Source organism: Antechinus flavipes, chromosome 3, assembly GCF_016432865.1.
Source record: "Antechinus flavipes isolate AdamAnt ecotype Samford, QLD, Australia chromosome 3, AdamAnt_v2, whole genome shotgun sequence".
Classification (NCBI taxonomy): domain Eukaryota; kingdom Metazoa; phylum Chordata; class Mammalia; order Dasyuromorphia; family Dasyuridae; genus Antechinus; species Antechinus flavipes.
Window position 1 is genome coordinate 71,255,250 of NC_067400.1, and position 20,919 is coordinate 71,276,168.

The window sequence follows — 20,919 nt, forward strand, 5'->3', positions numbered from 1 at the left end:
TTGATGAAACAAATTTTATTTCATGATGGCCCTGAATTATCCTTAAAATGCTTGACTTCCCCACATTAAGAACTATTATAGCTTTCTAACATAAGACTGAAATATGATCTTAAAAAAACAACTTTTAACTGTTTATTTAAAGTGACTTCATTTTTTAAAAATTCTATTTACCATTTACTTCCTATATTATAATATTTAGATGTCATATTGTTGACAATTACATTTTTATATTAACGCCTTCCTCTCTCCCTAAGAAAAATAAAAGATTTTACGTAACTTTAGGAATGAAATGCACTAGGAAAAAAAATTGTAATTGCACCCAAATTATAAAGAAACCAAAAACAGAAAACCTTCATGAAAGACAGCTGCAGGGAAAACATCAGGAAGGAGCAAATTAGAATCCTGACAAATCTCAATTTAATATTTGTGTCATGGCATTAACTCTAGAGAAGCCAAAGTGTTTAAAAAATAGGACCAAAGGGATAATTTCAAGGGAATACTATGTAACAGAGTCCAAAACATCCATTTACATGAGCTAACATGCTTCTCTCTCTCTTTTATGCTTTCAATTTTGGGCAAAGATTTTATATATTTAAATACTTAGACCATGTCAGACTACTAATATAACTTGAATCATCAAGGTGAAATGAGGATAGTGTGTTTGTCTAAGCTTATGCTCTTTCCAACAAGCTAAATGATTTTTGCAGTATCAACAATAATAACGGAACCTCAAAAGTCCTCTGCATTGGAGGCTCAATAAGGATCACCAAGACAAAGTAGGAAACTCAGTATACTACCAGTTAAATAATACTTGTGCAAAAGCTGTGAGTTTATGATAAAAAGGAATAGCACTCAAACCCAAGAGTTCTTTGCTCCAAAGTCAGAATCAAAATCAATGGTTGCCTATGTTCTAGCTTTAAATATTGTAGATCATCTCTCAAGATATCTTGGGGCTTACCAGCTTAAGAAAGAAATCTTAAAGACCATGCTTTAACCCCAAAATCATTCTGGCTTCACTCTCACCAACAATTGGTCCCAGGCCATGCCCCACTGGATCATTGGGTCCTGATTGACTTAAAGTGAATGTAAATCGCAATTGCTCTTGTATTGGTCAGAAACACTGAGAGGGTCTTCCTTTCTCGTTTTTTTTTTTTTTTTTTTTTTTTGGACAAGGTAAAAGAGGTCATTTTCTGTCTCATTTCTTACCTAGCCTTAATCACTGATTGGACATTGTCCCAGTCAAAAGTGAGATCTGGGAAAGACTTTAGCTTATAAAGGTCAGGGTCTCCCACTGCATCCAGGACCATCTCCAGTTATCATGATCCATATCTTACTACTGAACCCAGATGGTTTTGGCAGAGAAAGTGAGAATGATAACATGTTCAGAGCCCTCTTTCACTTAAATCCAATTCACTTGCATGTAATGACATCACCTCCTGATATCATGGTCCTCTTTGAGAACTAAGAACAACACAACAAGAACAAACACAAGTATCAGTAAAAAACAAAAAACAAACAAACAAACAAACAAAAACAGCTTCAACTTGAATCATGCAGTCACTTTAATGAATCATTGAAGATCCCAGACTTTCTGAAAAGAGGATATTTTAAAGTCTATTACCAGTTTAAAACACCAGGAAGAGTACCTATTCTTTGTTTTAATTACAGGGCAATACATAAACTCCAATACAAAGGGGGAGAGGGAAAGGAAGATTATTTCACAGAAGTGAAGTCAAAACTAGTGCTTTAGTCAGTCTTGAGGGTAAATTTTGCTCAGGGTTCTTTGAGGGATTCTTTTCAAAGCTTCACAGACAGTGTGATTTTCATAAAGACTCTGAGTAATAAAGTACTTTTCAAACCTCTGCAAAAATTCCAGATAAGTGAGAGTTTCTTCTCCAACAACTGCTTTAATGGTGTGTACATCTTGAACAATGATATAACATGCATAGTCACATATATCTGCATAGTCTTTTCTGGTCATATCCTTCCCAACAGCAGACTTTATTAACTGAGACAAGGGAGGCAACACTTTAATGAATAAATTTGTTCAGGCAACTGCCTATTTATATAGATTTGTCCTTCAGTAATACATCTAATCAAGTTAGGGATGGGATGAGTGGATACAGCCATGATGAGGACAGAAGATCTGAGTAACTAAGTCATTCCTGACTTCTTCAAAATCAGCTTGCTTATATATCCTGCCCAAATCTATATACATGTAGCTTGGAAAGACACCTCAGTCAAGAATTTCTTCTCAGGATGCTGAAACCTCTTGAAGAGATTCAGCATAATAATTCATGTAGTTAGAATGATCAATACATGCTTATTGGTATTGGTATTGGAATTCCTTTATTGGTCAGAAACCCTGAAGGTCTCCCCTTCCTAGATTAATTGAAAGCCAGGAATTCTGTTGTTAGAGTCAGACAAGAAGTGATAATATACACAATTGTTGAGTCATTGACCAAATTCAAAGAGCAACAGATGTTATCCATTGAATTATTTTCTTCAAAGTCTGACGTCTGATTTCCATGTTTATACTTATAGCAGCAATTGCAAAATTCTCATAACAGTCCTTAACATCTTTGGATTTTTTTTCCGCCAAACCAGAGATAGCAAATCTGAGTTGCGGGTAAGCCAGCAACAGAGAAGATGGTAATATTCTGCTTTGCAGCAATGTTTTTGAAGCCAATGCTGAAGTGCCCATTTGAATCATTCCCTTAGGAGAGATTCAATAAGGAGGGTTGATTGGCTGTCTTATAATGTCAAGAAAGTCTTCAGCTAGGACTGGGTCTCTTTATTGGTTCCCCAGAATCATTGAAAACACAACCAAGCGTATCCTCGGATCTCAGTGTTTGAAGAATAACTCTCTGTAAACTCACAAGCTATCTCCTTGGCATCTATGCCTGAAGTTCCTTCAAAAAACTAAACTGTTGCTTTGCTACCAGTAACTTCTAAAACCTGACTACTATATCTATGCCATCAGATTACATCAAATGTTCTCAACATATCCAGGAAATTTAACATGATGTAAAAAACTTAATTGTTTTGTATGTGAGGCAGGGTTGAGGGAGGTAAATTTGGGTGATGGTCAATGCCTTCTCCCTGGACCCCAACAATACTTTATGCTGTTCTTGGGTGACTATGGCAGGTTGGGAATGGCCCCATTCACAAATCTCCAATCTCCTGAAGCACTATCTTATTTCCTCCATCCCCATGGACCTAGCAAATCCTACTGAGAAGACAAAGATATAATCAGGAGGTCTCCATTCTCATTTTTGTCTGCTCCACCTACTCCTGACTTCCTTTCTTCCTCAATAATATGCATTTAAAAAACACACACAAAAAGAAAGCAAGTCTAGTTTTCAATTACTAGAGAACCAATTAAAGTTGGGAAAACCAGTTGATCAAAGTCTGAGTTAGGCTACTGCCAAAAAATGCACATACATGTGACTGTTGAAGTCACATAATGAAATTGTATCAAAAGGGTTGCTTGTCCCAATCAATTTACAAGCCATTACAGAAACTCCTGGTATCCCCATTAGTTCAGGACATTCAGAAAACAAATACTTTTTTGAAAAACAAAAATCCTTCCATTTCAAAAAACCTTAAGGTGTCATAGCATCCATTTCCCTGTCTTAATTCCTTGCGAAACTTGCAAGTTCCTGGTATGATTCCTTTCAGGTGCAAAGTATATACCATGTCTTAATAAAATATGTCAAATTGTCCAGCCATTTTTAAAATTTTGGAATAGAATATGGATTTTTCTGTCAGTTCAGGTGGCTGTTCATGAGAACTAAATCTTGTAGTAGACATTTTAATTGTGGGTTGACCGAAGTACTGAGGAATCTTGTGGTCTCTGGCTGATCTTCATTTATGGATATTAAATGGGCAACAGGTGGTCCTCTAATGAACCATTCATTATGCTCAAGTAGCTCAATATGCTACTGGAGAACATTCAGAAAGACATATAAGGACAATGCTTATTTCCTCCACATCTATCCCATGTCACTCCTTTAGACATAATGAACTATTCATCAGTTGTTCACAAAGAAGCATAGACAGCATCCCTGGGTAGTCCCAGCATGGTGTGTGAGCTGCAAAACTTCCTGAGCTTCTCTGAATGTTTGTTCTGCTCACGAAGAACAAAAATGCAAACTTGGCCTTCATATTGAATAGGTTGGTAGGTAATTTGTGTAATCACATGTTGGCAGGAAATACCAACTGCTGTTTCTTATTCTTTTATTTCATTTATTCTAATTAATTTTCTTCAACATGCATTTTAACATTTGTTTGATTCCTGACTAAATAACTGGATTGCGATCTTTCTGCAACTTAATTGACTGGATATGGAACCCAAGAATGGACAAACAAATTAATTTAAGAATATATATTGAAGAAAGTTAATTCACATCAATTCTTCAAAGATTTGTGATTTGAGAGGCAATATGGCATAACACAGAAGGCACTGCACTTGAATTCAGAAATTCAAAAATAGATTCAAATGCTTCCTTAAACATTTAGCTCTTAGATTCTGAATAAATCATTTAATCTTTCTTTACCCCTGAACCCTCATCTATATCAATGAAAAAACATTTATTTAGTGCTATTTACATATTTGATATTCTCTAAGTCCCCTTCCAGCTTTAAACCTGTAATTCTATTTTCAATAGAGTTGGAACTCCTTCTACTAATACAGACTATAAGCCCTATACAACTTAATAGACTTTCTTTAAGAGATTCTATAGATGAAAAATTCATTATCACTCTGCAAAATGCTACATCCCCCAGGCTGGGCCTGTATAATAGGTAAATGTCAGATGGTTATTAAGCCCATACAAAAAAAAAAAAATTTAAGCCTAAAAGTGCCTACTAGAATTTGTACAAAGCATAGACTTTGAGAGCTTATGGTTTGATGAGCCATTGTAATAGTACTTTAGTAGAAATTTAGAGGAAGAAAAAATAACTCTGAAAAAACAGTAATATATTTGTTATTTACAATCAAACTTAAATTTTTTACGGATATTGTATTTGAACAGACATGATAAAAAATTATTCTTGCTCTGTCTAGGATTCCTTGGATTGGATGACTATATATTCAACTACACCAGAAGAACCACCTAATTTCAGAAATGTATATAGGAGAAAAACAAACATTATGTTCTCTTTTTGATTATAGCTTTCAAGGAGTCCAATTATTCTTATGTTTTTTCTTCTTGATCTGTTCTCCAGATTTGCTGGTTTTCTTATAAGACATTTCACAATTTCTTCTATTTTTTCATTTTTTTAATATTTTGTTTTCTTATTTCTTAGTCTTATTAGTTCTTAGTCTCTTTCAAATAGTTTATTTAGCATTGGAGTTAATTGTTCTTTAAATGTTTGATAGAATTCACATGTAAATCCATCTGGTCCTGGGGATTTTTTCTTAGGGACTTGGTTGATAGTTTGTTCTATTTCTTTTTCTGAGATGGGACTGTTTAGGATATTTATTTCTTCCTCTGTTAGTTTGGGCAAGCTATATTTTTGGAGGTATTCTTCTATTTCATTTAAGTTGTCAAATTTATTGGCATAAAGTTGGGCAAAGTAACTCCTAATTATTGCTCTAATTTCCTCTTCGTTAGTGGCAAGTTCTCCCTTTTCATTTTTAAGACTAATAATTTGATTTTCCTCTTTCCTTTTTTTAATCAGATTTACTAAGGGTTTGTCTATTTTATTGGTTTTTTCATAGAACCAACTCAGTTTTATTAATTCAATAGTTTTTTTACTTTCAATTTTATTTATCTCTCCTTTTATTTTTAGAATCTCAAGTTTAGTATTTGACTGGGGGTTTTTAATTTGTTCCTTTTCTAGCATTTTTAGTTGCAAACCTAATTCATTGAGCTTCTCTTTCTCTATTTTATGCAAATAGGCCTCTAGAATATGAAATTTCCCCTTATTACCGCTTTGGCTGTATCCCATACATTTTGGTATGATGTCTCATTATTATCATTTTCTTGGATGAAATTATTAATTATGTCGATGATTTGCTGTTTCACCCAATCATTCTTTAGTATAAAATTATTTAGTTTCCAATTATTTTTTGGTCTACTTTCCCCTGGCTTTTTATTGAATGTAATTTTCATTGCATCGTGGTCTGAAAAGGATGCATTTACTATTTCTGCCTTACTGCATTTGGATTTGAGGTTTTTATGTCCTAATATATGGTCAATTTTTGTATAGGTTCCATGAACTGCTGAAAAGAAAGTGTACTCCTTTCTGTCTCCATTACATTTTCTCCAGAGATCTATCATATCTAACTTTTCTAGTATTCTATTTCCTCTTTGACTTCTTTCTTATTTATTTTGTGGTTTGATTTATCTAATTCTGAGAGTGCAAGGTTGAGATCTCCCACTATTATAGTTTTGCTGTCTATTTCTTCTTGCAGCTCTCTTAATTTTTCTTTTAAGAAATTAGATGCTACACCACTTGGTGCATATATATTTAATACTGATATTGCTTCATTATTCATGCTACCCTTTAACAAGATATAGTGCCCTTCCTTATCTCTTTTAATTAGATCAATTTTTGCTTTAGCTTGATCTGAGATCAGGATGGCTACCCCTGCTTTTTTGACTTCACCTGAAGCAAAGTAGATTTTGCTCCAACTTTTTACCTTTAACCTGCATGTATCTCCCTGCTTCAGGTGTGTTTCCTGTAAACAACATATTGTAGGATTCTGGCTTTTAATCCATTCTGCTAACTGCTTCCTCTTTATGGGGGAGTTTACCCCGTTCACATTTATGGTTAAAATGACCAATTATGTATTACTTGCCATCTTGTTAACCCCTGTTTATGCTTTTCTCCCTTCTTTCCCCCTTACCCCCCTTCCCGGTATTAAGCTTATGAACACCACTTGCTTCTCACACCCCTCCCTTTTTAGTATTTCCCCCTCCCCCCGTCTTAGATTTCCTCCCCCTATCTTACCCCTTTCCCTCCCAGTTTCCGTATTCCCTTCCGCTTAGCTTATTCCTTCCCTTTTCACTTTTCCCTTCTCACTTCTCAATGAGGTGGGAGAAGTTTCACCATAAATTAAATATGTCTAAAATTTTTCTCTTAAAGCCAATTCTGAAGGCAGTAAGATACCCACTATATTCATCCCCCTCCATTCTTTCTCTCAGATATAATAGGTTTCCTTTGCCTCTTCATGAGATGTAGTACTCCCACTTTACCCTTTTTCTGGTGCAATGTCCTTTCCACATCTACTTTCTAGAACAAGGTACACATGAATTCTTTATACCTCTTTATATCAGAAATATAGTTCCCAAGATTAATCTTTACCTTTTTAGATTTCTCTTGAGTTCTATATTTGTAGATCAAACTTTTTATTAAGTTCTGGCTTTTTCATCAAAAATAGGTGAAATTCGCTTACTTTGTTGAATGTCCATCTTCTTCCCTGGAAAAAGATGCTCATTCTAGCTGGGTAAGTTATTTTGGGTTGCATACCAAGTTCTTTAGCCTTTCGGAATATCATATTCCAGGCCCTTCAATCCTTTAATGTGGATGCTGCCAGATCCTGGGTGATCCTTATTGTGGCTCCTTGATACTTGAATTGGGTTTTTCTAGCCACTTGCAATATTTTTTCCTTCGTCTGAGGGTTCTGGCATTTGGCCACTATATTTCTTGGTGTTTTGATTTTAGGATCCCTTTCAGTGGGTGATCGATGAATTCTTTCAATGTCTATTTTATCCTCTGTTCCTATGACTTCTGGGCAGTTCTCTTTGATAATTTCCTAGAAAATAGTGTCCAGGCTCTTTTTTTCATCATACTTTTCTGGGAGTCCAATGATTCTCAGATAGTCTCTCCTGGATCTGTTTTCCAGGTCTATTGTCTTCCCCAGAAGGTATTTCACATTCTTTTCCATTGTTTGATTTTTTTGGATTTGCTTGACTGATTCTTCTTGTTTCCTCGAGTCATTCAATTCCAATTGTTTGAATCTGATTTTTAATGAAGTGTTTTCTTCACTCACTCTTTTAAAATCTTTTTCTAATTGTCCCATTGAGTTCTTTTGTTCTGTGGAATTTTTTTCCATTTCGCCAATTTTGTTTTTTAGAGAGCTGTTTTCTGTTTCCATTTCACTAATCCTATTTTTCAAGGATTTTATTTCTTTATCTTGTCTCTCTTTAACTGAGTGGGATGACTTCTCCAGACTCTCTTGCCAAGCCTCCCTCTCCTTTTCCCATTTTTCTTCTAGCTCCCTTGTGAGAGCCTTTTTTAATTACTTCTATGAGGTTCATCTGTGCTGAGGAACAGAAAATCTCCTCCTTTGGGGATTCACCTGGGGACAGTCTGTTTTTAGTCTCCTCAGGATTTAGAGTCTGCTCTCTATCTGTATAGAAGCTGTCAAGGGTTAAAGTCCTCTTCAGTTTTTTGCTCATTATGTCAAAGAATCAAAGACAAACTAGCAAAAAGAGAAAAAGAAACCACCCCTAATTTGGAGTCTGCTTTTTGTGGGGAGGGGCTGGGTGGTGTTACCAAGCTTCCTCTACAGACTGTGGGGGCAGCACCGAGGCACTGGCCCTACTGTGCTGCGCCTGCGCTCTGAGATCCCAGAGCGTGCTGAGTCACTGAGGGGAGGGGAGAGTGGCCAGGTCCGGAGAGACTCCAGCTGTTAGGGGTTGTATTCTTCGCCCCGGTGTTTTTAGCTTCTCTGCTGGGCTGCTGGCTTGCTGCCGGAGCAAAGTATCCAAACCTGTAGCAAACCTCTCTCTGAAGAGACGGCTTCAATCACACCCCACCCCCTCTGCGCTCTGCTCGGCTCTGAGCTGCCTTCCGTGCTCTCAGCTGCCTGCCCGCACCCTGCGCCCGATCCAATACCGTCTCAGCCCTCGCACAAAAACAGACCTTTCTTGGCGAATCTCAAGGATGGCTTTTCTTGGTAACTATTTGTGGGTTTTTTTCAGTCAAGCATCAATTCAGAGGCTTGTAATGAAATGGATTCTGAGAGAAAAACGCGGAGCTACACAGCTATGTGCCTCCTCTCTGCCATCTTAACCGGAAGTCCTAGTTCTTAGTCTCTTATAACATCTTTGACTTCCCCTTTACCATTTCTAATTTTCAAAGAATCATTTTCTTCTCTAAGACTCTGGATCTCCTTTTCTAGTTTGTTGACTTTTTTCCCCACAATTTTGTTTTTCTTGGATTGTCATTTTATCTTTATTTTTTTAGTTTTTCCTTGAACTTTCTCATTTGATAATTAGTCTTTTTAAAAGTTCTTCTACAAATTCTTTCCAGGGAAGGAGTCTTTTAACATTACTCTTTAGAGTAAAAGAGGCTTTTTAAATTTCAATATCCTCTTCTGAAGATGAACCCTGGTCTTTCTATTCCCATAAGTAGCTTTCTGTGGTTCATTTATTTCTTCTTTGTCTGCTCTTTTTTTTTTTTTTAAATAAGGATTTAAAAGTATAAACACCCCAAATTCTGGGGTGTAGGTTGGGGTGGAGTATGATATCTATGGCTTCACATCAGTTCCTCCTTTTGGCTTGGAATCCAGAACTGTTTCTGCACTTGTAGGTTTTGCTAGTTCCTTCTTACCCCACTGCCAAGTCTCAGTAGCACAACTGAGCCTTATCAGCAGAAGTTCCTCCAGTCTTTCTGGATTCTGACATCAGATTCCTCAACTGTCCTGGAGGTGAAAATTTCTGTAGTTCAGGCAGAGACTAATTCTGAACTCAACTAACTATAGGATTCCGCTGCTTGCTGATTTAGCAGAATTAGCCTGGAGGTGTCCATAGGGGGTCTTTCTTCTAGGCTCCCCCCTCCTTTTTGTCCCAAATATTTGTTTTTTCAGTCATCTACATTAGCCATGAAGCACAATTTTGTTTTATTTTGGGGGAAATCTGTAGAGATTCAAATTTTCTGACCAACTCAATCATTTTTTTCACAATCCTTCTCTGACTGTTACTTTTTATGTAGCACCAAAACATCTAGACTTAGAGACAAAAGTAACAATAATTCGGGTCATGGAGAGTGTATGTCAAATGTGGATTCTGCCAAAGGACAAGTCAACAAAAAAGTTAATGTTACTAGGTTAAGTAGTATCCAAATGTGTCTATAAGATGTTTCACCATTTCTTCCATTTTTTATTCTTTATATTTTGTTTTGTTATTTTTTGTTCTTGTCACTTCACTAGCTTCCCTTTTACCAATTCTAAATTTTCAGTGTCATTTTCTTGGGACAATGAGACATATAAAACTATTATAAGACTTCAAAATGTTTTGGTGGAAGAACCCTGAGAATGATGGCAGAAGCACTAGGTTTTAAGCCATATTCCTATTTATATCTCCTATCCCTTAATATAATGACAAGCACATAAGGGGTGATTAAATTCAACCCCAAAAGCATTTATTAAGTGATGGGGGAAGATGGTGTTTTGAGTAAGGATATAATAAGTGACATAATGCAAAACAAATATTCTTTGTTCTCAGGAAATTTACTTTCTGGTTAAGGCTGAGGGGAGAAGCCAGGAAATTGCTTGAGCTCCCCAAGTTTCCCTTTGAAACAATATTAAATCAAACCTTTAAATAGATTCTGGAGTAACAAAACTTAGAAAAAGATAGAGTGAAAGAATTTACCAGCTTAAAATAACTTAGAAGGACTTCAAAGAAGTCTGTCAGTGAGGAAAGGAGGGAAAACATTCCAAAAATGGGGAACAGCCAGTGAGAAAGGACAGAGACAGGTGATGAAGTATCTTATGAATGGATTATAGAGTAAGATGAGGGAAGTAAAATATAAGAAGACTGAAAAGGTAGAAAGGGGTCAGATAATGAAGGGCTTTAAAAGCTAAAGTGAAATGATTTTATATTTGGTTCTAGAAGTAAGGGGGAGCCACTGCAGTTTATTGAACAGGGGAGATGACATGATGGTACCTGAGCTTTAATAAAATCATATTGGCTGCTGAGTGGAGGATAGCAGAAAAAATATTTGTGATAGGGAGATGAACCAGCCATCTATTGCAGTAATCTAGGTATGAGATGATGAGAGTTTGCACAAAACTAGACAGTATCAGAGGAGAAAAGGGAGCATAAATAAGCAAGGGATGTTATAAAGGTAAAAGGTAAAATACATGGCCCTTGGCAACAGGGATGAGAAAGGATGAGGAGTCAAGGATGACACACATTAGGTTGTGAGCCTGACTGACTAGAAGGTTGGTAGTAATAGGAAGTTTTCATAGTAATGGGAAGTTAGGAAAAAGAGAAGGTTTAGAGGGGAAAGATAATGAATTGAGGTTTAAAGTAGTTTAAAATGTCAATAGGGCATCCATTTTGAGATGCCTAATAGGCAATAAGAGAATGGGGGTCAGGAGAGAGATTAGGGCTGAGTAAATAGATTTAAGAATAATTTGAATAGAGATGATAATTGAATCTATGGCACATTAGATCACCAAGCTAAAGAATATATAGGAAGAAGAGAAGAGATTTCAAGACAGATCCTCGGAGGACAATCATAATTAGGTGATATAAATTAGATGAAGATCCAAAAAAGAAGGCAGGCAGGGGATGAGAGGAGTTAAAAGAAAGAGGACCAGAATAAAGACTAGCTGTTGTGAATTTAAAGCAAAAAATGAGCTGGTTCCTGTTGTTAATGAGCTTATTTTCCATCTGAACCACTACTATATGTGTTTAGTGCCTTGCACATAGTAGGAACTTGATAAATGCTTAGCAACTGACTGACTGGGGTTGGTGAGGAGAATGGGTGATAATCTAGAAACATTTCTTACAGGAATTGAAACAGTAACTGAGATTAAAACAAAGTTAAGCTTCTAGAATGCAGAGGCTAGTAGGAAGTACTTTCTAGGCACGTGGGACAGTTATGTATAGAGGTAGGGAGGTGGGAAATGGTATATTTATTTCTGGGAAGAGCAAGCAAGCCATACTTACTGGATCAAATATATGAAAGGAAATGATCTGACAAAAAAAAAAAAAGCCCTTTGAGTTATTTGTTTTTGTTGAAAGCCTGATTGGTTTTACTTTTCATTCACTATCTGTGCATTTACTCTTGCATTTACTCTTAGTTGGGCCTCAATTTCTCATTTATAAAATGAGTTGGACTAAATGGATTTCTGAAATCCCTTCTGCTCTAGAGCTAAGATCTTAAATTGGACTGATTGATCAGTAGATTCATTAATGAGAATCTCTCTTTTTCTTTCTGTAGAGTTGATGGAGGGAGAGAGGGAGAGAGAAATAGGAGATCCCAGAAGTTTTAGGGCACATTTAAATTTTAATAACCTAAAAAATTCAGAAGTGACCTAAGACTTCTGGGATACCTTGTATATATCTCTCTAGCAGAAATCTATGGATGAATATATATTTCTTTAACTTTGTCTCTGTTTTTATAGAGCAATCTATGAGTTAGCATATATATATATATATATACACATATGTGTGTGTAGGTATGGAAGAAAAAAATAAAGCTTTTCATGGGCAATAATAAGACAAGAAGTATATTTTTCAAATTAATCATTTATTAAGCACTTACTATGTGTCAAGCACTGAGTCAAATACCCGCAATAAGTCTAAATAAATAAGTGATGTCATGTAAGAAATTATTCACAATTACCATTTTAACTTTATTAAACTCTTTTTCTGCAGTCAGATTTTAAGTTAAAATGTGAAATTTTAGATTTTTTTTTAACATGTCATCTCAGGTTACACTGTCCGTGAGAAGAATGAAGCTTTCTTTGTTTGACCTAATTTAATCGATTTTTCTGGCTCTGCCCTGCTTTTTTTCAGCTTTCAGGAAATAGAAATTTACTTTTTTCCCCCTCTTATTTCATCACTTCTTTGATGAGGAAAGAGCAGAGGTTTTGTAATCAAAAAACTAGTTTGAAATGTAGTTTTGTTATTTACAACCTGTGTGACCCATGGGCTTATTATTTGTGTTATTTTGGACAAATCATTCTGGCCCTCAGTTTGCTCATCTATCAAACTAGAGGATTGGGTTAGATGGCCCCTGAGGTCCCTTCTAATTCTACATCTATAAGCCTATGATGGAGCAACTCACTTAACCTCTCTCTGACCCAGGCAACTCAGACTGGAAATTTCACTTTTAAAAAGACCAGAAAACTAGATTTTCCTGTATTTTGTATCACTTTTTAGTTTCAAAAATAATTTAATTTAATTTCCAAATAAAACCATGGTGCTCACTTAAGAGATGGACCAGATTCTTTGTGTCTATATAATATATATAAATATCTTAATATATAAATATCTATAGAAGAACCCACACAGAGCCTTTGCTCTGTCATCTTAACTTTGAAACATAAGTGAAATCTTTGTCCTTCCAGAGAAGTTTTATAATTTTCTTTATTGGCTGTGACTCTCCATGACCTTTGTAACACTTGTCTTCTGAGGAATGATATAACTTTGTTAACATTGATCTTTTCCTTAGCAAATGTTCCCAGAACTTTCCCTTGAGATTTCATCCTCTTTGAGTGCACTTGACGGGAAAATCTATAGATTGCTTACTATGTATAATAATTACTAAATGATTTTCTTTATTTGGCCATTCCATGCCCTGAACCATTAATCAAACAAAAAAGGACTAAATATTCTGGGTTTTCTGAGTTTATTCTTTAAATTAGAGTGACAAAAAGGGGGATAAAAGTAAAGAACAGTGAAAGGGAATTTTTTTTTTGAAGATATGAAGGATGCTTAGCTCACTAGATCAGAAGATACCTTCAATCCTTTTCCTGTTGATTCTAACTTTACATGGGTGCATTCTGGAAAGGTGGCAGATTTCGTCAGAAACTTTTAAACTCTCCAGATTTCTTCCACAAACAGAACAGAATATTGCTACGAAATGAACAGATGAGCAAAAATTAAGGGAGGAAAGCAGTTGTCCTCCAATAATATTTACACTCTCTCTCATATATACCCCCTTCTCTGTTCTAACATAGTTACTACCATGACATAAGCCCTCATCACCTCCTACCCAAATATAAAAATAATCTTCCGACTCAAATCTTTCAACATTCAGTCTATCCTCCACTTAGCTACCAAAGTGATTTTCCTAAAGCATTGATATCCTAATGTTACCCCTTCCACAATTTACTAATTGGGGCTCCCCATCACTTAAGACTCAAATATAACATGTTCTTTTTGACTTAAGAGTTTTTCACTATCTGGCCCCTGCATATCTTTGCAAGTCTTCTTATACTTTAATCTTCTCCATATACTTACTCTATGATTCAGTGACCTTGATGTTCCTTATATAGATTTCTTCTTTTGGTTCCATGCCCCTTCACTGACTCTCCCCAATGCACTGTTTTTTGTTTTGTTTTGTTTTGTTTTACATCTTAGTTTCCTTCTGAAAGAAACCTTTCCAGGTCTTTCCCACTGCTGGTGCATTCCCTTTGAGAGACCCTTTATATTCCTTGTATGTAGATAGTTGTTTAAATGTTTTCTCTCCCAGTAGATTATGAGTTTCTTGAGGGCAAGGACTATTTTTGCCTTTCTTTGTAATCCCAAGAGTTAGTACAGTATCTACCATAAAATTTAATAAATGCTTCTTGATTTAATTTGACAAAATGTGCTCCCAAAGTCAATGAGATTTTTGAAATATGAGTGATAAGAAAAATATGTGATATTTTACATATATATGAATTAAACTTTTTCTCTGTTTCCCTGAAGATTTTAATTAAGACTACAATAAAGATCTAAGCTTAGTAAAGTTTTGAGTTCCCTAGATGCTTTCTACTAACTCATTGTAGTTTATCATGGGTTGTCTTTCAACCTGTTTTTTTTTTGGGGGGGGGCAGGAGAGGACAGGCAATCAGAGTTAAATAACTTGCTCAAGATCACACAGCTACTAAATGTCTGAGGTTATATTTGAATTCAGATCTTCCTGACTTTAGGACTGGTTGCTCTATCCACTATGCCATGGCTTTCCTCATTTCAGTCTATTTTTTAAAAATCATTTTTACTGAGTCTCACTTAGCCAATTTGAATAAATTAGGTATATGGCTTAAGAGCTGCTTTATTAAATTAAATTTAAAAATTAAAAGTGCTGCTTGGCTAAAATCAAAGTGTATTACATCATCAAAAACTTGAATTCATTTACTGTGTGATGCAAAAAGAAACAAATATGAAATTTTTATTAATCACTCTATCTGGTTTAATAGTCATAATCCTATTCCACTGGCATTTTTCCCCCTTCAACAAGTATGTCAGTTCTAATTTTAGTATTGGACCAAGATTGGAGAGAAAAGTGATTCTTGAATTATGTTGTTATCCACTAGAATCTACTTGACAAGGATGGGGCATTTGGAAGGAGAAACAGAATTTCAGTAAGGTTCAATTCAGTTCAGTAAGGTTTTCAAGTAGAGACTACTGGAGCTGAGGAAATTATATTGACATTAACATTATAATTGCTGCTTAACCCATTAGTATACAACCAATTAGCAAGCATTTGTTAAATGTCTTCTCTATCCTAGGGCACTGTACTAGGTTTGGGGGTTATACTGACAAGGTGAAACAGGCTCTGCCTTCAAAAAGTTTATAGCAGTGGTTCTCAAAGTATGGTCTAGACTCAAACTACCGCCCGCGGACCAGATGTGGCAGCTGAGGACGATTATCCCCCTCACCCAGGGTTATGAAGTTTCTTTACTTAAAGGCCCACAAAACAAAGTTTTTGTTTTTCCATAGTCCGGCCCTCCAACAGTCTGAGGGACAGTGAACTGGCCCCCTATTTAAAAAGTTTGAGGACCCTTGGAGTATCCTAGGGATCTCTGAAATCCTTTTAGAGGGTCTACAAATTCAAAAATAGTTTTTATTTCCAATATGGTAAATGTCTATAAATATAAGCCAGATAAGCAAAAACTCTTTGGAGAGATCCTCAATAATTTTTAATAGGATAAAGATACTGAAAACAAAAGTTTGAGAACCATTGATTTATAGCATCTCCAAGGGAGACAACTGGTACATGGCCTGCTACATGATGAAATTCCAGGTAGTCAATAACCTCCACCTAAAACTACCAGCAAATAACTCAAGTTCTAACAACCTGATCAGGAGAAAATATTTCTATTGAAACAATAAACCAATCAAAGCTATTCAAACTATCTAACTTATTGGTTTGGAAGGAGTGAAGTCTATTGGAGGAAGTGATGTCATACAGTACAGGAGATATATTGGTACTAACTGAGGAATCTGTCATAGCCTGTTTATTTCTCTAAATAGATAATCAATTGGGAACTACTCAAGTCTATGGCAGCTTCTAACCAAGCCCTGATAGGGAAGTGTGTGTGTGTGTGTGTGTGTGTGTGTGTGTGTGTGTGTGTGTGTGTGATTGTGTGTCCATGCTTAAGAGTGGTGGTCAGGGAAATCATAGGAATGATGACTGGAATTATAGGGACAATTGATCAATATGTTTTCATCAGGAATTTTAGTGTTGTTTTCAGAGCTAGAGTCAAGAATTACTTATTTAGATTACATGGCTAGCAGGATGTCAGAGGGGCAATATCAGGTCTTCCTGACTTCAAGTTAAATTCTCCATTCATTATGCACACTACTATGCTCTCCATTGCAGAACTGGTACAGAACCACCAGTTTTATTATTATTTTTTTTACTTTTAAATTTAATTTTAAAAAATTATTTTATTTTGTGTTTATTTTAGGTCTAGCACAATATAGATGCTGTGCCTAATAAATGGTACTTCATTACTGGTTATTCCTTAGCTGACTGGTTGATCACTATTTTTAGTAGTTGTTGATGATCATTAAATAGCTATTCTCTTTCTGATTTCTATTTACATGAGTTGTCCCTTTTCTACTTTTCTCATTCCTACCAATTCTTTCTTATCATGATTCTTTATGGTTCCATTTTCAGTATGACAATGAATCAGTTGTTGTTAATGATCATAAAATGGCTGTTTTCTTTCTGAATTCTACTCACATGAGCTTTCCTTCTACTTTTCTCAATCCTACCAATTCCTTTTTTATCATGATTCTTTATGGTTCTATTTTCAGTTTAACAAATCATCTCTAATTGTCTTATTTATTTCTACACTAAATGTAGTAATAATGCTTATTTCTTGGAACTATGTTAGATAAAATGTGCTAAGGAACATCAATTGCTTTTCAACTTCCTGGAAAGGAGCTATGATGGAGGGAGTTGTTTTTGTTTCAACACTTAAAACAAAACAACCTGAAATTTTTACTTCTTGTTGTTCTTTAGTAGACAGCCTTGGGATAAAAGATCTCTGAGATACTATACATTGTGATTATTGGGAATTTTAAATTTTATTTTAAAGAATTTGATCATTTTACCCAATAAAAGGCTTTGAATTTAGTCATGAGAGTATGAAGTATGAGATGGGTCCCAGGCAAGGTATCCAACTAGTGAACCTTCAAAAACCTGGGATTGGTTAAGTTTAGGAATACTTTTAGCTAGTCTGGAGGAGGTTAGAGGGATATATATCTTAGTGGCTTAGAACAAAAATATATTTCAGATAAATACTTTTGCACTCTATTGCAAAATATAAGATTGGTTGTACTGAAAGGATGAGGTTGACATGGTGATGGGAGAGTAGGAGACATATTTGGTTGTTAGAACCAATTATACCTCTTGCAACTATAGTTTCAGCTGTCTCTATCTCTGTCTTTCTGTCTGTATCTGTCTCTTTGTCTCTGTCTTTCAGTCTGTCTGTCTTGCTGTCTTTCTTTCTTGTCTCTTCTTTGTCTCTGTCTCTCTCCCTTTCACACACACATAAACATACAGAATAATTTGAACTTTCCTTTCTTATTTATTATTTTCTAGCATTTCAATGAAATTTTAAATTTACAAAACACTTTCCTAATTTCTAATATTTCAAATAGATACTGCAAATTTTACTAATTTTTCTAATTTTTTTTTACCCATTTTACCCATTTTGCTAATGGGTAAAATTTATCCATTTTATTAATGAGGAAACAAACTCAAAGTGGATGTGACTTGTGTGTCATATAGCTTCTAGTGGCAGAGAAGATACTCAAGTATGGATCTTCAGAGACCATGGCTTGGGTTCCTAAATGATTCCTAAACGATACACCTCACTGCCCCTGGTGCCACTCAGAAGGACACTTAGCAATATTAACTTTTTTAACTTAAGTACTCAATAAATGGAACCATTAGATATTCCTTTTGACCCTGAGGCAAATGAAAAAAAATCACTGAAACACTAAAGGTCCTGTGAACTGAGCAATTTTGGGAACCTCTGCATTAGATAATGTTACCAAAATTCCATATGCCTTTAAAAAATTCATTTTACCCTAAACATGACTAACCAGAGTTATGTATAAATGTTACAAAAATAGAGGCTGGTGGGAAAACCAAAAAAGCAACAATGTGTAATTTGTGTAAACAATAAATAATATTTTTCTTTATTAGTAAAATTTGCTTTGATTCTCTAGTGAGGTTGCTCAAATTAACTTTCATTTTTATTAGGCCAATTAAAATCAGTTAAAATAACTTTTTAACTGATTGGTGTTCCACAAATGATATGTTTGGGAACTTCTGACAAGCAGTTTGAAGTCGCTACTTCTTCAGGTGACAGTTTTCTTTGGAGGTTTTTTGAACCCAAAAGAATAAATTCTGATCTAAAGCCATTTTTCTCTTTAGATTGGTGGCATTCTGATTTCAATAGTGACCAACAATTTTCCTGAGCAAAAGTGGAACAGTGACATCTAGTGCTTGAAACATCACTTCAATAGCTTTGCTTTCTCCCAGATCTTTGATTTTCTGGGTTTGTAAAAGTTTAAAGAAAAATAAGTCAGGGCTCAATCATTTTACTTTTGATAGATTGAGAATAAAAGATGACTCTTTTCTTAGTTATATGATGAATAAGAAAACCAGAGAGGCAGAGTTTCCAGTTAATTAAAAATCAATTTATTAATTAGTCTAGATTATATATTATGGATCAGTGATTTCTCCCAGTAACCAAAGACAAAATCATGAAAATTATGAATGTTTTAAAAACTTTTGGGAAAAGAAGGTAGCCTTTATGGATACATCCTGATTGGTGAACAATGATGAGGAAATAGACATTTAAATGAGGAGGTGGGCCAAAAATCTTCAACTCCTGCCTCCAGCAATCTGGATTGAGGATGCAAATCCATCCATACCACTCTGACTGTTTTGGAGCTAGATTTTTCTAAACTCTAATGGATTGGTGTAAGGGCATGGATTTATTCCCTGAGGGAAAGAATTCACCTAGATTAGATGGAGCCTGCCCAAGATCTAGAAACACATACCAGGAGGATTAAGGCAATCTCATCTATCAGCCAAGCTTTTCAGAGACTGGCTGACTAATTTATAGGACTTGGTCCCTAAATGAAATTTTAAAAAAACCCGGATCCTAATTTATAATGGGGTATTAATGTAAGAGAAAATAAGAATTTCTTTCAGTTATCTTCAATCTTGCTAATTGAATTTAAGAAATTTGTCTTTATCAGACCCTTCCTATTCTTTCTCACTCAGATCAAGCCCAAACACCCAGACTATTGCAGCAGCATCTCAGTTGATCTCTCAGATTTTTTTTTCCCTATGTCGAATTTTCCATACATCTTTAAATTGCCCTTTGGGGTTCTGCCATTTTGATTCATATGAGGTCATGGTGTTCTCTGAATTGCTGCCTTGTGGCATTACATGATAAATATTTATTGGATCAAATACAGAGATCTAAAAGAGTCATAAAGTCATCTGATCTCAACCTTTTATAATTGAGAAAACTGAGACTTATATAGATAAAGGTATTTGTCCAAGGTAATAAGGGGCAGAACCAGGATCTAACTTGGTATTAAAGAGATGGATTTCGGTCTTTGCCAGCAATTTGAGATGAATTTATCACATAAATATACCTTTTGTGGAATAACTCCTGTTGTTCTAAAATTGTTTAGTTTTATAACTCCAACTAGAGGATAAAACTTTTAAAATCAGCTACTTCAATAATATATAGTGCTTTATGATGTTTAACAATCATGATTTATCAATTGGTGGTTAATTTTTACTTTTATCATTTAACAACACATTGAAACTTGCTTGGGGATGAAAGGAATAATATACAATTTCTCAATGCTAATCAGCAAATGTCTTTTCAGAAAGAGAGGGAAGAGCTGAAATTTTGTTTGGAAATTTTAATAATATCAAAAGAAGATGTCCACCCATCAACAAAAAAAAAGAAAGTTATTTAAGGTAGATGAACTTAGGAAAAAAATCCTGCCCCTGAAGTAATAGAATGTTCTTTACTATAGAAAATCTAGTTATGCTGAGTATAGTGAGCAGAACTAGAGAAACATTGAATATAGTAACAATGTGTGTGTTGATCAACTGTGATATACTTAGCGCTTCTCAGCAATTCAGGACAATTCCAATTGACTTGTGATGGAAAATGCCATCCACATCCAGAGAAAGAATCATGGAGACTGAGTGCAGTTTTTTCTTTTTTTCTTATTTGGGTTTTTCCTTTTGTTTTGATTTTTCTTTCACAACATTAATAACATGGAAATATGTTGAAAATAATTGAACATGTATAATCTATAACACATTTGCTTGCTGTTTTGGGGAAGGGGAGGGAATGGAGAGAGGAAGAAAAATTTGGAACTCAATATCTTAAAAAATGAATGTTGAAAACTATCTTTACATTTAATTGGAAAATATTAAGTGGGGGATAAATATATTTATTTATTGAATATTAACTTGGAAAGTTTGAATAATTTTGGGATACTATATCATTATTCCCATCACAATACCACTATTCTTGACCAAAATCATCTGTCATGTATGCTCATTCATATAAAGTAGCTGTTTCAGCATCTATTTGCCATTGTCTATAGTTATTTCTTCTTATTTTCCCTGGGTCAGTACTAGTTTATCATGCTGTTTAATCCTTTCTGCTGTGTTTTCCCAAAA

The 20,919-nt window shown here is 35.0% G+C and overlaps 1 pseudogene; it reads right to left on the minus strand.

Moving 5' to 3' along the window:
• Positions 1-1,750: 1,750 nt before the first annotated feature.
• LOC127557026 (V-type proton ATPase subunit B, brain isoform-like) overlaps positions 1,751-20,919 on the minus strand; it is a 30,748-nt pseudogene continuing 11,579 nt past the window's right edge.